This window comes from Chanodichthys erythropterus, chromosome 13 (genome assembly GCF_024489055.1).
Source record: "Chanodichthys erythropterus isolate Z2021 chromosome 13, ASM2448905v1, whole genome shotgun sequence".
NCBI lineage: Eukaryota > Metazoa > Chordata > Actinopteri > Cypriniformes > Xenocyprididae > Chanodichthys > Chanodichthys erythropterus.
In genome coordinates this window covers 49,741,264-49,756,111 of record NC_090233.1, presented here as the reverse complement: position 1 = coordinate 49,756,111, position 14,848 = coordinate 49,741,264, and the positions used below count along the sequence as shown (strand labels likewise).

The window sequence follows — 14,848 nt, the reverse complement described above, 5'->3', positions numbered from 1 at the left end:
GGAATAAGGGTCTTATCTGGAGAAACCATCGGTCATTTTCGGAAATGACGAAAGAAAGACATGGACATCTTGGATGACATAGGGGTGGACTAATCCTTTAAAGGCACTATATGTAAGATTGTTGGATTAAAATATTCAAAAACCACTAGAACAATGTTATATATTTTGTTGACTTGTGTACATACATTATCCCAAATGTTTCCAGAAATGTTTAAATCCAGAGAAATAAGCAATTTTAACCAGGACTTAAATTTCCGATTTTATTGTAGAAACAATGGAAACACCAAAGACGCTTTAATATATAATATCTTTTATTAGACATGAGAAAACTGTTTGGATACATTTATAGACAGAAAACACTCATGTTTATAGCTCAACTCGTTTAGTCTTATTGTTTGAATCTCGTTTTCTTGATTACACTAATATGATATTCTAATATTGATCTAGTTTACTACAGTGTGCAACAAGTGTCTCATAGCAGTCGCCGAGTAAACGCACAGGGTAAAGGCCCTTTCACGCCGAATGCGAAACGATTTATACTAATTCACGCCTGCACACTAGGTGGCGCCGACAAACAATGCATTTGTCCTCATGTATGTGTTTCGTATATGGCTTTAACATTGTTCACTGCATAATATACAGTGTTAAATTAAGATCAATAAAGTTTGGTACTACATTAGAAACCCAAACTAAGTAATGCTTACAAGAATACATCTTAAAATATAATTAGAGGTACAATTTGTATCAAGCTACATTTCAAAATGGATGATTATTAATGTCTTTGTTAAAAATGCACTTTAAACCATCATCGAGCTATTGTAATAACCTCTGATTATGATCTAAAGTGGGTTTTGATTCGATACGTTTAATAATGGACTGAACGCTAAATCTGCTTATCGTTTGTCATAAACATCCTTTATTGTTATAAAAATACCATGAGCTGCATAAAAAACAGAAAACATGTCGTCATATAAAAAAAAAAAAAAAGGTTGTCCTTATGACTTTTGTGTCTATATCAAAGGTATTCTGAAGTAGATTTGTGTGAGGAACAGAATGTAATTTAAGTCATTACCTACTGAAGATCTTCCTCTCCATCACAGTTTTTAAATCTCATTAGTGCTCAGTTAATTTTAAGTATTTTAGTATCCACAGTTCCCAGGTTTAAAGTGTTAATCACACCCACTGAACCGAATACAGGAGAGAAACACTCTTTGCCTTGTTTGAAGAGAAACACATTCTGGTAAATCACTTGTTTTCAGAACAACAGGATAAAATGATAATACCGTCAGGACTTCCTCTTTTTACACCTCCCAGACAGTTTTAGATGCCAAGAGTATTTTCCTTTAAACCACTAGATGGCACAAAAACTTTCTGTGGCACTTTCCAAAACATCCGCTTTTCAAAATGCTTCGGCTGATACTTGACGCGATCGCTGGCAGCAGAGCAAAGTTGATTCTGTGCTAATTTAATCTAATATTTTAGGTTTTTAAAAAAAATGTTGTATATTTAAAGGAACACTCCACTTTTTTTGAAAATAGGCTCATTTACCAACTTCTAACTACAGAAGAGTCGAGTTTTAAATAGGAAAAATATCGAAACTCTTTGGTCATTTTTAAGCGCGATGCTAACGGTCTAATCCGATTCAATGAACTATGCTAAGCTATTCTAAAAGTGGTACCGCCAGAACCGGAGATCGGCTGAATGGATTCGAAAACGGTAAAACTCAACTGTTTAACTCTAGGGGAGTTGGAAAATGAGCCTATTTTCAAAAAAAGTGGAGTGTTCCTTTAAGTAGCAAATGAGAATCACTAAAATTATTGAATATATTTTGAGACAAAGGTCTTCTTAATGATTTTCAGTTTTGTTCAAGGTAACTAAAGCAATCGTTTTTCAATAACGGAAGAATATGTGGCATTAGGGGTACAATAAATAACCTGATGATAAACAGCTGATTGACTTTTTCAGATGATAAATATCATATATTAATTTGGGTTTCCACCTTAGAAATAATCACCATATTTATAATGAAACCATCCTATTTAAAAATATGATACATATCATATAATAAAATAAAATTAATTGTTACTACTGTAAATCTATGTTAAATATTATAGACTCTCCTTCAATGCTTTCAGAATCTTTACACTCTAAAAAATGCTGGGTTAAAAACAACCCAAGTTGGGTTAAAAATGAACAAACCCAGCGATTGGGTTGTTTTGACCCAGCTGTTGGGTTGAATCTTTAACCAAACCTGCTGGGTAGTTTTATTTAACTCAACTGATGTTTAAAAATCACTTTATTGATCACTTAAAATGAACCCAAAATAGGTTGGAAAATAAAATGTATTAATATGTTTAATTAATAATAATTAAATAATAAACATTTATTAAATTGCTTATTAATAAATGTTTATTAATTAAACTTTAAACATTAGTAAATGTATTATTGTTGCCTTTAGTAATTATGTGTCTGATTTTTAATTTCCAACATATTTTGCGCTCATTTTAAGCCAGCCATATAGTCATTTTTAAACAATAGTTGAGTTAAATAAAACTACCCAGCACATTGGGCAAACATTTATCCCAACTGCTGGGTCAAAACAACCCAATCACTGGGTTTGTCCATATTTAACCCAACTTGAGTTGTTTTTAACCCAGCATTTTCTAGAGTGTACTTTCTAAAAATAATTTTGTTTCTGTATTTTTTAAACATATTTTTATATTAACATTTTAATGACAGTGTATTTATGGAACAAAAATGAATTTTTTTATTTAGCAAAATAAACAGAAAATAGTACAAACTTTACAAAAGTGATTGTTTTGAACAAGTATTTACTTAGACATTACTAAAAACATTATTTTAGTGAAAGTATTTGTATACCTTTTGCCCCATACTGGTTTTGCCCCATGTTTCTGTGGTAAAAGGCCCCCCTCGCCACCTCATACATTTATACAATTTTTAAACAAAATAAACCACTTTTATGATTTATTTTCACTAGGGCTGTCAAAATAACTCATTAATTTCGATTAATTAATCTGAGAAAAAAAAACGTGTTAAAAAAATAACGCAGATTAATCTATTCAGTATTGACCTTTGAACCTGAAGCCGTTCTAGCCACCATTCAACTAAAATGAAGGAGGGAGATGACTGCTGCGCTGACGGACAGAACGAGCAGAGCTCCTCCCTCGTGTGCACGAGTTCTCTCTCTCTTCAAAGTAAGCACCGTCTTTGCACTCTCTCTACCTCACACATAATAATCTAAATCAAGTGACACAGTGCTAAAAGTTCGTAAGACAGAATCCATGTTTCACGAGGCGCATTCAGAGAATGTTTTTCCTGAATAACCGCTGGGTGTGAATAGAGTGCCCCAGGGATTACGCGTATTTGTAGGCAAAAACCGGAAGCGAGTTAGCATTTTAGGACTTCCGGTTCCAACGCAGTAAAGTCTGTGGGTTTTTTGAATGGGTTTTTGCTAAATCGCCTGAAATAAGGTCTGTGGTAAACAAAACCTCTAAATACTTTCACGTTTTGATCTATGACATAAAACACACGAGTTATAACCCGCTTGTGATTTTTTAAACTTTTACTGTGTCTTAAATTCGGCGGTTGCTAACAAATTGCTAAAAGGGACTACTTCCTTTGGCGGGGACTTTAGACGTCATCATGATAAACAGGACATTTGGACAGCATTTCTCATGAAAAAGTGGATAAGTATTCATACACAGCGCATATATAATCAGTGAGCATGTTTTTAAATAGAGTTGTTTTTTAAATAAAGTTTGAGGAAGCTTGGTGGTGACGACGTTGATCCGCGACTATGGTGTGCTGTAGTCCGTTTATAGCCTACTGTTAGCCTTTTATATCTGACCACTTTATTTAGGCTTCAAAATCTATAAATGTTGTGTTAACTTGTAAAGATTATCTTGATAGACAAAACATGTAAGTGTCATAACCCTTTGTTAAACGCAGAGCTTATTTTCTGCGATTTTCCAAAAGTCTATGGGAAAAATGGATATGCTTTCAGTCGAGGGAACCCTTGCGCCGCTAACTTCCGGGTTGGCCTACAAAAACGCGTCATCCCTGGGGCACTCTATAGTGCTCAAAAGAACGTCACCTCATCTTCTCTGACAGGCGCCCTGCACGTGCAGCTGACATAAACCACACTTTCAGTAAACATAAAGAAAATCCTATCCAGTGGTGAAGTGTTTTCTGTGTTGACAAATCTTTTGCGATGTCCTAATAACAGTCGCGATTCGCACGCAACGCGTCAACGTCCGCTAATGTCAGATTCGCGACCTAATGACTCATTTGAACAGATTAATTTTAATGAATCATGACAACAACTGATCTGTCCACACGGTCCATAATGAATCATTTACTCGAACAACTCTGAAATGAGAACATAAGTGTGCGTACCCCATTTAGCAAGAGTGATTAGTAAAATTAACCTTAATAATCCACAATATTTTCAGGTTATTTGAATGACAATGTGTAGTAAATTAGGCCTACCTATAAAATCAGTTAGAGACTGGAGTGAGGTGAAACCAGAACAAAGCAAGTTGTTGTTAGCTAGGTGCATTCAATTGTATATGGTAGAAAATGATATTATTAGTTAATATAACTTCTAAATGCTACTTTTTAATACTTTTCAGGTTTAGCAAAAAAGCATCTTCTCTTACAAAGCTATAAAATCACTTTTTTTTTGCAAAGAGGGCAAGAAAGAATTACAGTGACAGGGGTAGGGCACTTTTTACTGTTTGTGTGGATGACCATATCTGTCACCACCGAAGACCATTTTTGACCCAGGAAAAACCCTGCATTGATTCATTTGAATTGAAATATTTAATACTTTCACAGCAAAAATTATGTGATTAATTTAGATGAATTAATCACAGAGTATGTAATTAATTAGATTAAAATTTTTAATCGATTGACAGCCCTAATTTTCACACAAAATCTGTTGCTCCATAAATTTTCAAAACAGTCAGATTTTTTCTGCAATCATACACTATGGGAGTAGTGAAAAGCACATTGTATTCTTTAACAAATCAAAATAATTCCACTTCCTGCCAAAAGGGTTATTGTCATATTATTATCATAATCACATACTTAGTATTATCACATAAACATAGAAAGTGAACGTGACTCGGTCTGTGAAATCGCATTTCAGGAGCAGTTTCGCTGCGTCCCAATTCAGAGGCTGCATCCTTCAAAGGCCGATTGAATCAGCAAATGTCCCAATTCAAAGGTTCCTCCAAATGTGTCTTTCATTTCCCACACAATGAAGGATACAACAGATGGATCCTTCGGGGTCTTGCCTACCCCAAAATGTATTGTGCGTCCAGTACAAACATTACTGCCACTCATCAACGGCAGCTGTCACAGTTGCTAGTCGAAAAGAGCAATCCTCCGTAGGCTAGACCGCCCCATTTAACAACGCTCGGTCCGACCTTCTCTGCCTTCGAAGGAGCCTCTGAACTGGGACACAGCTTATGTGTGGGGTTAAATGAGGACTTCACTGCCTTTTTCTTCTTCTGATTTCTTTGATATGCTTGCTGACATCTGGTGGAAAGTGTTTGCTACTGCGGTTGAGTTTTCCTCTACAGAACCCTTAGTCTTAGTGGATGGAAACAGAGCAGGATCCTGTTAAATATAAAACAAAGGACTTGAGTTTAAGCCTGGCCTATAATATCATGTGTATAGTACCCTAAACATAGTCATATATTTACGTACCTTTTGATGCTTAACATATTGCAAAGCCATTAAAATAATAATTATTGGTGTGCAGAGCCATGTGTACTTGTGTATTTGATTTTACTGAATACATTTAATGTAGGATGACAGAATTTTAACTTTAATCTTAACTTTTTCTTTAGTTGTAATTTACATAATGTACTTTCATTTAATAGATTTTTTTTCCCCACCAAAAAATAGTTGAGCTTAAACAGTTTTTGGCAAACACACAATTTGTGACCTCTGATTTAAGCCTTTGAAATGGTTTGATATTTCATGTCAGGTTGCATGTATTTGTTTTTTGGATGGCAGCATAATTAGGTGCGATAGGTGCGGTTTCCTCCCCGTGCTCGTGTTACCTGTACGCCACACCCAGTGATCACAACTGATAGCCTCCATTATTTGTTTAATCCATTTTTTTATGACATGCTGACAAAGGTCAAATGGGTGGAGTGGAGCCTTTCGATCCGTGACAGGGCATGTGCTTTCTGTTGCTTTTGTGTGGATCTCATCGCCCTATTAATGTGTGCTAGTCCACTGCAGCAGATATATAAATAAATGAGGCATTGTTGGATAACAGTACACTCTAAAAATGCTGGGTTAAAAACAACTCAAGTTGGGTTAAATATGGACAAACCCAGCGATTGGGTTAAATGTTTTATCCAACATGCTGGGCAGTTTTATTTAACCCATTTATTGTTTAAAAATGACTTTACGGTTGGCTTAAAATAAACCCAAAATAGGTTGGAAATGAAAAATCAGACACATAATTACTAGAGGCAACAATAATAATCAAAAGGTGAACATTAATAAGCAATTTAATGTTTATTATTGAATTATTATTTATTATACTTATTAATAAATGTTAATTTCCAACCTATTTTGGGTTCATTTTAAGTGAGCATTACAGTAATTTTTAAACAATAGTTGAGTTAAATAAAACTAACCAGCAGGTTGGGTCAAACATTTAACCCAACAGGGTTAAAAGAACCCAATCGCTACACTCTAAAAAATAGCTGTAAAAAACAAAACAAATGTACACAGTAAAATACCGTTTTCTGTTGAAACGGAAATATACCATAAAACCATGCATTCTGCGCAATTTTATTTGTCGTTTTTTTGTTGTTAAAATACATATTACTCAATTGTTTTTTTGGTATATTACTTCTGTATATTACAGTGCATTCTGGGTAACATTATTTGTCATCAAATAATACCCAGGATGCTTTGTTTTTACAGTATATTACTGTTTCATTGGAAAACAGTATTTTACTGTGTAAATTCCTGGTAAATTCATTTTGGGGGTTTTTTTCAGCTTTTTTTTTTTAAGTGTGAGTTTGTCCATTTTTAACCCAACTTGGGTTATTTTTAACCCAGCATTTTTAGAGTGTATATATAGGGCATAATAACTATTATCGCTGAGAATGGCTGAAATGTTATTATTAAATAATTCATTTATATAATTTGTTTTTACATTTTCTGAAGAACATGTGAGTGATGCTTGCCTTTGCGAAATTCAGGGTGTTGTCAACCAGGGTATTACTATGTGGACGAAAAGGTATTGTAAGTGGTTGCTAGGGTATTCTGGATGGTTGCTAGGTTAGAAAAAGATCCCTGTCGTTTTGGATAAAAGCGTCTCTACATGTGGCTGGAGCACTTTCTGTTTGTGTTCATAAGAGGGCGCCAGAGGAGAAGAGACTCCATTCAACTCGGTAGCTCCATCCATTGATTCCTCTGTGAATTTATCCAAATTTCAAAAAGTAAATTTAAGATATACATGTTATAAATATGACTTAACCCTAACATACTCTGAAAAATCATTTTTTTTATACATAGAACAGTTTATTGAACCTTTAGTCAAAATCTAGTTGCATGCAAAAAAAGTTGCATGTGTTTTTGTTGAATATCATATTTGATACATCAGGCTCATATTGTTTATTATAGTGAGTATATGGAAAAAACATGAAAAAAATGCTCAATTTTGTTTAGAGGCCCAAACTGAGAAAAATATGCAATTTGCTGCAGATGCTGATATTTATATGGCCAGAAAGTAAGAAGAAATTCTGATGCTTTAATGTAAATCAGTGAGTTCTTTATACATATAATGCAAATGCATATCACTCTATATCTCCCAATAATATATTAATGCTTTTCTTTATGATCAAAGCTCTGTAGTTTTTATTGAGGTGGCAAAACATAATGGCATTGAGAGATGAACAAATAAATGTTCCTCATGATCATATTTGATATTCACATTTTAACATGACTTTTCTAAATAATGATGTATGGATAGTCAAGTAAACCTAAGTTCCTTCAGTCCAGTAAGTGTTCATCTTGAAATATTACTTACAATATAAAAGTTATAGTTTAGTTTATAGTTTACTTTATAAAATCAGTAAAGATTTCACAGCAAAAAGACACGTGAAGCATGAGCTAAAGGGGGACGTTTTTACAATGACATTAAAAGGCCTTTTACTTGCTAAAAATGTATAAACTATCAGTCAGACGACAGAAGACGTGTAGTAAATTGTGTGCAACATGTTTTTCAGCAAAGTTTTGTTCCGTTTGATAATTTAATTTAAGCCTTAGAAGTTGGTGAATCAAATATGATAGGCATTATAGGGTTAAAAACCAAATTAGAGTCAAAAAATGATTCTGGTTATGCATTTCATTAGCAAATATTTCTGTGCAAACCCTCCCTGTTCTCAGAAGGCCTCTAAATCACTCATTCATCCTGCGGTGATCCCGTCTTTATGTTAACAATTCATCCTGTCTTCCTCTTCCCTATTCTCCCGTTTCTCTCTCGGCACCTTTGCGCCCCTCCCTCGCTCCGTCGTTGTGTTTTTCTTCCTTTCTTCCACTCTCACCAGGTAACCAGACCTCCTGTGGGGGGTGTTGAGTTTCCACTTTCCCAGAGAAGGAGACAATTTGAGCCTCACAAAGCCCACAAAAGCTGTTCGGCACCGTCCCTCCTCTCTCGCTCTCGGCCCTTTCTCCCTCCAATTCGCCACTGTCCGTGTGCCTTCCTCGCTGTTCCCTTGACATTTTATTTCTTTGCACTCTTTCTCTCTCTGTCTGTCTCTTTCTTTCGGTTTGAATCAGATAAACAGACAAAAAGTAATTGCAGGCCGACTGTGAAACACATCCACACATTCACGAAAATCACATCAGAACTCAGTTGCTCACAAGAGACTGAAAAGAAATCGAATAAAAAATAAACAATGATTGGGATCTTCTCTGCTGAGCTGTCTTGCTTCGCTTAATACAAAACACTCATGTGTATGTGTGTGTATATGTGTGTGCAGCTGGTCAGCAAAGAACAAGTGTAACTGAGTCGATGTGGCAGGCGGGAGGGAGAGATCTATATGAGTGTTGGTTTACAGTGCGCTATGATGACAGCAGTGGCACCGTGAGAGACGAGCCGAGATTCACCCTGTGACCCCTCATGCTGTCATTCACAGAGAAAAACACAGCGTCATTATAGCCATTTGCTGCTGCTAAAGGAGTAATTCACTCAGAAATGAAACATCAGGGATTTTTTGTAGCATGTTTGAGCTGCACTTTTCTGTACAATGAAGGCGTTCTGTGAAAGTGAAATACTTTAATTTTGGTCTGTGACTCACAAAAGCTATATCTTAAGACTTGAAAGTGCAATAGTCTCTTCATATCCTGAATCACTTGGTTGAGTGGTCGAAATGTATTTTTAAAAATATATATTAGTGCTGGGCGGTTTGACCAAAATTCTGTATCACTTTTTTTTTAAAGATTCTGGCGATTTCACGGTATGGCACGTTTTTTTTTTTTTTTTTTTTTTTTTTGTGGCATATTTTACTGTCAGGAGTACAGGGAATATATTATATAAACACTGTAAGGACAAATAAAAATGTTTTTAAAAATGTAACCAAATCTACGGAAGAGGATTAGGGCCAAGCAATAATTAAAAAATAAAACCATCTCGAGATTAAAGTTGTTAAATTTTTGAGAAAAAAGTCGAAATAAAATGTTGAGAATAAACTCGTTAAATTACAAGAAAAAACTTGTTAAATTATGAGAAAAAAGTTGTTAAATTTCGAGAAAAAAAGTTGAGATAAAATGTTGAGAATAAACTCATTAAATTACAAGAAAAAAGTCGAGATGAAATGTTGAGAATAAATCATAAAATGACAAGAAAAAAGTTGTTAAATTTTGAGAAAAAAAGTCGAGATAAAATGTTAAGAATAAAGTCATTAAATTATGTAATTACGTAATTTAACGAATTTGTTCTCGTAATTTAACCAATTTTTTTTTCATAATTTAACGAGTTTATTCTCAACATTTTATTTAGACTTTTTTTCTCGAAATTCAACAACTTTAATCTCGAGATGGTTTTATTTTTTTATTACTGCTTGGCCTTTAATCCTCTTCCGTACAAATCAGTTCATAAAGCTAACAATTTAGTTTAAAACATAATCAAATTAATTTAATTAAATAATATTAATAAGTAGGCTACATTTTTACAGTGCAATATCTCTAATTTCAATGAAGACCTTTGAGTTTGTGTTTTAATAAACGGTGTTATTATTATTATTATTATTATTATTAGGCTAGTATCTCTATTAATCGAAGTACACTCGATATTACAATAGTATATTTCTGTTTTTTCAAGTTATACTGAACTTTTATTTTGACAGGATTGTGAAGATGTTTGACTTCCTGTGTATATGTGTATATGATATAACAAATGTTGATTGTTTTATTAAATTAAACTGTGAAATGTTCATAAAGAAATTCATGTATGGTGAGTGAGACAGCAGCAGACACTGAAATCATCACGAGCGCTTCAGTATGTGTAGTAGAGGAAAATGCGGCACTCATTCAAACAGACTTTAGATTTCAATAATAGTCATTTTTAGCTTTAATATTCACAGACACTTGTCTGTATCGATATCCGATTCATTGTACAGCCCGACTTTTGGTTTATTCATCCAAAAATGTCTAAATTCTGTGATGTTACGCTTTATACAGTAAGTTCTATTTGTGACTGGATTCTGTGATTTCATCCATGTTTTTTGCATCGTGGAAATGGCTCTGCATGGTATGTGCAGTACACTGTAAAAAATGATTTTTTGAACTTGTAAATAAAGATAGCATAATTTAAGTATATTTTACAAACAAATCCTATTTTGTCTTTTTACTTCAGAATGTCATGTTTAATTCAATAAACTACTTGAGGTTTCGTTTTATTTTATTGTGCTTAAATACATAAGTAAATGTAAATGGAAATCCCCAAGTAATATTTACTTAGTATCTTGTCGTAAAATGAACTAATGCAAAAAAATGACAAACGCAAGTAAAACTTACTCCACGAAGCAAGGCAATCTATGCGCATGCGCTCTTGGTCCCCGAAGTGGCGCGCAGAGGAAGAGGAAAGCAACGGAAAATTTCCTGGAAGGACGATTTGATTTTTACACGGTAAGTTATAAAATATTTGTTTATTTAGTTATGTTTCCAGAGAAGTATAGAGCAATTAGGCTGTCTGCAGTTCGGGTGGTTAAAGAGTTAACGCATTAACTGTTATAGTCGACAGAGTTGAGTTTGCTAAAGAACCGATTAGCACAAACATCCGTTATTAGCAAACGGCATATGTGTCGAAAACAACTGACTTGTATTTTACAGTGAAGTTTAAAATAAACTTTGCCGGACGAGAGCGGCGCGACAAATGCCAATAGAAGGGCGTCTGTTTATTCATCTGTGTGAATAAATAATTGTGTCCTCATGTGCTATCTGAATTATAAATACAAGTTTTCTAATTAGAAACTGGACATGTACAGCATCGGAAGTCAAATTTACGAACCCGGAATGATACCCGAGCCCTGAGATGGGTGGCCATTAACTTTAAACGCGACTGAGAAAACCACTAATACCCCATTAATCCACATCAACTACACTGCTTTGTCTTATTTATAAAATAGATAAGCATTTGATGCATATCAATCAAGTAAAACAGAGATTATACTCCCTATTGAAGCTATACAATAGTGATACATTTTCTAGTGTATGTGTTCAGACAGCCTTAAAGGGATAGTTCACCCAAAAATAAAATTCTTCACCCTCAAGTTGTGCCAAACCTGCATACATGTCTTTCTTCTGTTGAACACAAAAGATATTTTGAAGAACATGGTAACGTTAACCAAACAGTTGATGGACCCCATTGACTTCCATATGAAAAAAATAAATAAATACTACAGAAGTCAATGGGGTCCATCAATTGTTTGGTTATCAAAAATTTTCAAAATATCTTCTTATGTGTTCAGAATAAAGAAATTCATACAGGTTTGGAACATCTTGAGGGTGAGTAAATTATGACATAATTTTCATTTTTGGGTGAACTATTCCTTTGACTCTACCAGATGATTGAAAATGTATTGTTGATAGGCTACTTACTTGAATGCAGTTTTTCCTAAATAAATTAACTGTTCAAATTTCAAATCAAGTATATTTATTCAAATTTTATTAAAAGAAATCTATTTCTGACATTAACATTTCTAACATATGTTCCACAGATTGCACTCACCGTTCAAGCTCATGCAAGGTAAGTTGGCAATACTTCTTACAGCCTATGCAACACTGATTAAGCTTGCAGTATTCACTCTGCCAGGACATGTATATAGTTGTATGTAGATGGCTGTTAATGTTCACTGCAATTTACTTTTATTTTTAACAGCAAGTTGAAGATAAGCGAGATGCTGTTATTTGCTGGGAGAATCATCTGAGGAGCTCATTGAAGCCTACCAGGTACATTAATAGATTAATTCAAATTTTGTTTTGACTTAGCATATGTACAGTACTGCAGAAGTCTAGGGCACATTAGTATTTTCATCCCCCAAATTTTTTTTTACTTTTTATATCTTTGTGCTTTAGTTTGGCATAAAATATCAGTTTACATTCCTAAACATTTATTTTGCCATTATTTTTAATAATCCAGTGAGATTTTTGTATGCACAGGGAGTCTGACAACAGTTGGTGCTCCACAGAAGATCTGGTCTCACCATCATTGAGTCTGTCTATTATAACATGAAGAAAGAAATGAAGCTGAGAATAAATGCGTAAATTAAGAAAAACTGTGGCAATGTCTGCAAAATGTAAAAAAAAAAAAAACATGCAAAGCTATCTGAAAAACAATATCAAGTGTACTAGGCCAAAAACTGTTTTAAGTGCAAAGGGTGATCACACCAAATATTGATTTAATCAATAGAAGGTAAATGAAAATCAATTTATGAAAGCATTTTAAAGGCATCCTCACTTTACAGAATTTTTACACAAGTGCCTAAAACCTTTACAGTACTGTAGCTTTGCAGGTATTTTCTAATCGACTTGCAGATACAGCTCTTCTGGATTTAGTCTGTCATAGTCCCTTTTCCCTCTTTCTTCATGTAATTACAGATTTAAAGGTGCTAAAGAGGATGTTTTGTTTTATACATTTTTGCAATATTACTTGAGACTGTCTTTACTAACTGATAAAGACTATTTATTAGGTGCACTGAAAGTAATAATATTAATATACATCATCTGTGCACGAGGTAGGGCCTTAAAAACATCAGCCAATCACGTAAACGATTGGCCCTCTGGCTTGTCAATCACTGCCATGACGTTCCTTGTGAGAGACGAGCGCGGCTGCGCGCTCCAGTAACTTTCCACACTCCACAGGCGCCGCATGCAATGTTTTTGTCCGGAGACAGGAGTAACAACTGCAGATTATGAGTTACCTGCGGTGAGTCCGACATAATGAATCCACTAACACAACACAGCGAATGCCGGTGGTAAACACTCGTGTTCCAATACTCGTGCACGAGTTTTGGGAGGCGTTCCTTTGTTCTTACGCATGCGCTCATTTCAAAACTCACTAACAGTCTTTGGATTCTCAGTCGACGAAAAAATCCTCTCTATCACCTTTAATGATGTCGAGACCAAATCTCTGTGTGTGGCACTTATCACATAAAATTAAAGAGAACATTCAACTTACTGTACAGTATTATAACCACTTTGCATTTATTTGTGTATTTGACAGGATGTCAGCAGAGACATGATTAAAGATTGCTTCACCAGTCATGTAACGAAGATCATTGAACTGGGCAGCACTGCAGGAGAGGAAGATGCCAACACAGCTGACATCGTTATCGTCATTGAGGGAACTAAGGTGTTGTTTTACTCTGATTAAATCTGAGAGCTTTCTGAACCACACATTGGCAGCAATGTCATTGGCCCTTTTGAGGTCTGGATAAATAGTAAATACATAGTTAAAATAGTGATTGTGACTACAGTGGTTCAACCGTAATATTTTGAAGAGAGAGGTATACTTTTTGTGCACAAAAACAAAACATATTCATTCAACAATTTGAACCATTTCATACCTAGTGAACTCAGTGCAGGATTCCATGTTTACGTCTGGATGCCGGCTCATTTTATTAGCCGCCTCCTGCGTCAGCATCAAACCCATGTGTTGTGCCGCTCACATGTTCAGCTTCGGCCATTACTTATTCGGCATATGGACGTAAACATGGAAGCCTGCATTGTCTCTACCTATGACAATGGTTCAAATTGTTGATTTAAGTCTTTATTTTTGTTTTGTTTTTGTGTACAAAAAGTATTCTTGTTACTTCATAACATGAAGGTTGAACCACTGTAATCATGTTGACTATTTTAACGATGTTTTTACTATTTTTCCAGACCTCAAAAGGTGCAATGACATTGCTGCCTATGTGTGCTTCAGAAACCCTCGGAAGATGAACGAAGGTCGTATGGGTGTGGAATGACATGAGGGTGAGTACTTAATGAGAGAAATTTCATATTTGGGTGAACTTACCCTTTAAACTAACCCCCAAATCTGAGAAACACATTTGAAGTATTTCAAAAATCTTTCTTGGGCTGGATGCTTTAAAGGGTTAGCTCACCCCAAAATTAAATTTCTCTCATTAATTACTCACCCTCATGTCGTTCCACACCCGCAAGACCTTCGTTTATCTTTGGAACACAAATTAAGATATTTTTTGATGAAATCTGAGGGTATCTGATCCACACATTGGCAGAAATGTCATTGCATCGTTTGATGTCCAGAAAGGTAGTTAAATATTTTTAA

The 14,848-nt window shown here is 34.7% G+C and overlaps 1 long non-coding RNA gene across 1 annotated transcript; it reads left to right on the top strand.

Moving 5' to 3' along the window:
- The first annotated feature begins 10,908 nt into the window (after positions 1–10,908).
- Positions 10,909–14,431, top strand: LOC137034921 (uncharacterized). Its single transcript, XR_010897010.1, has 4 exons — positions 10,909–11,184; positions 12,276–12,304; positions 12,437–12,507; positions 13,781–14,431. It is a non-coding gene; the product is annotated as an uncharacterized lncRNA (long non-coding RNA).
- Positions 14,432–14,848: the final 417 nt, after the last annotated feature.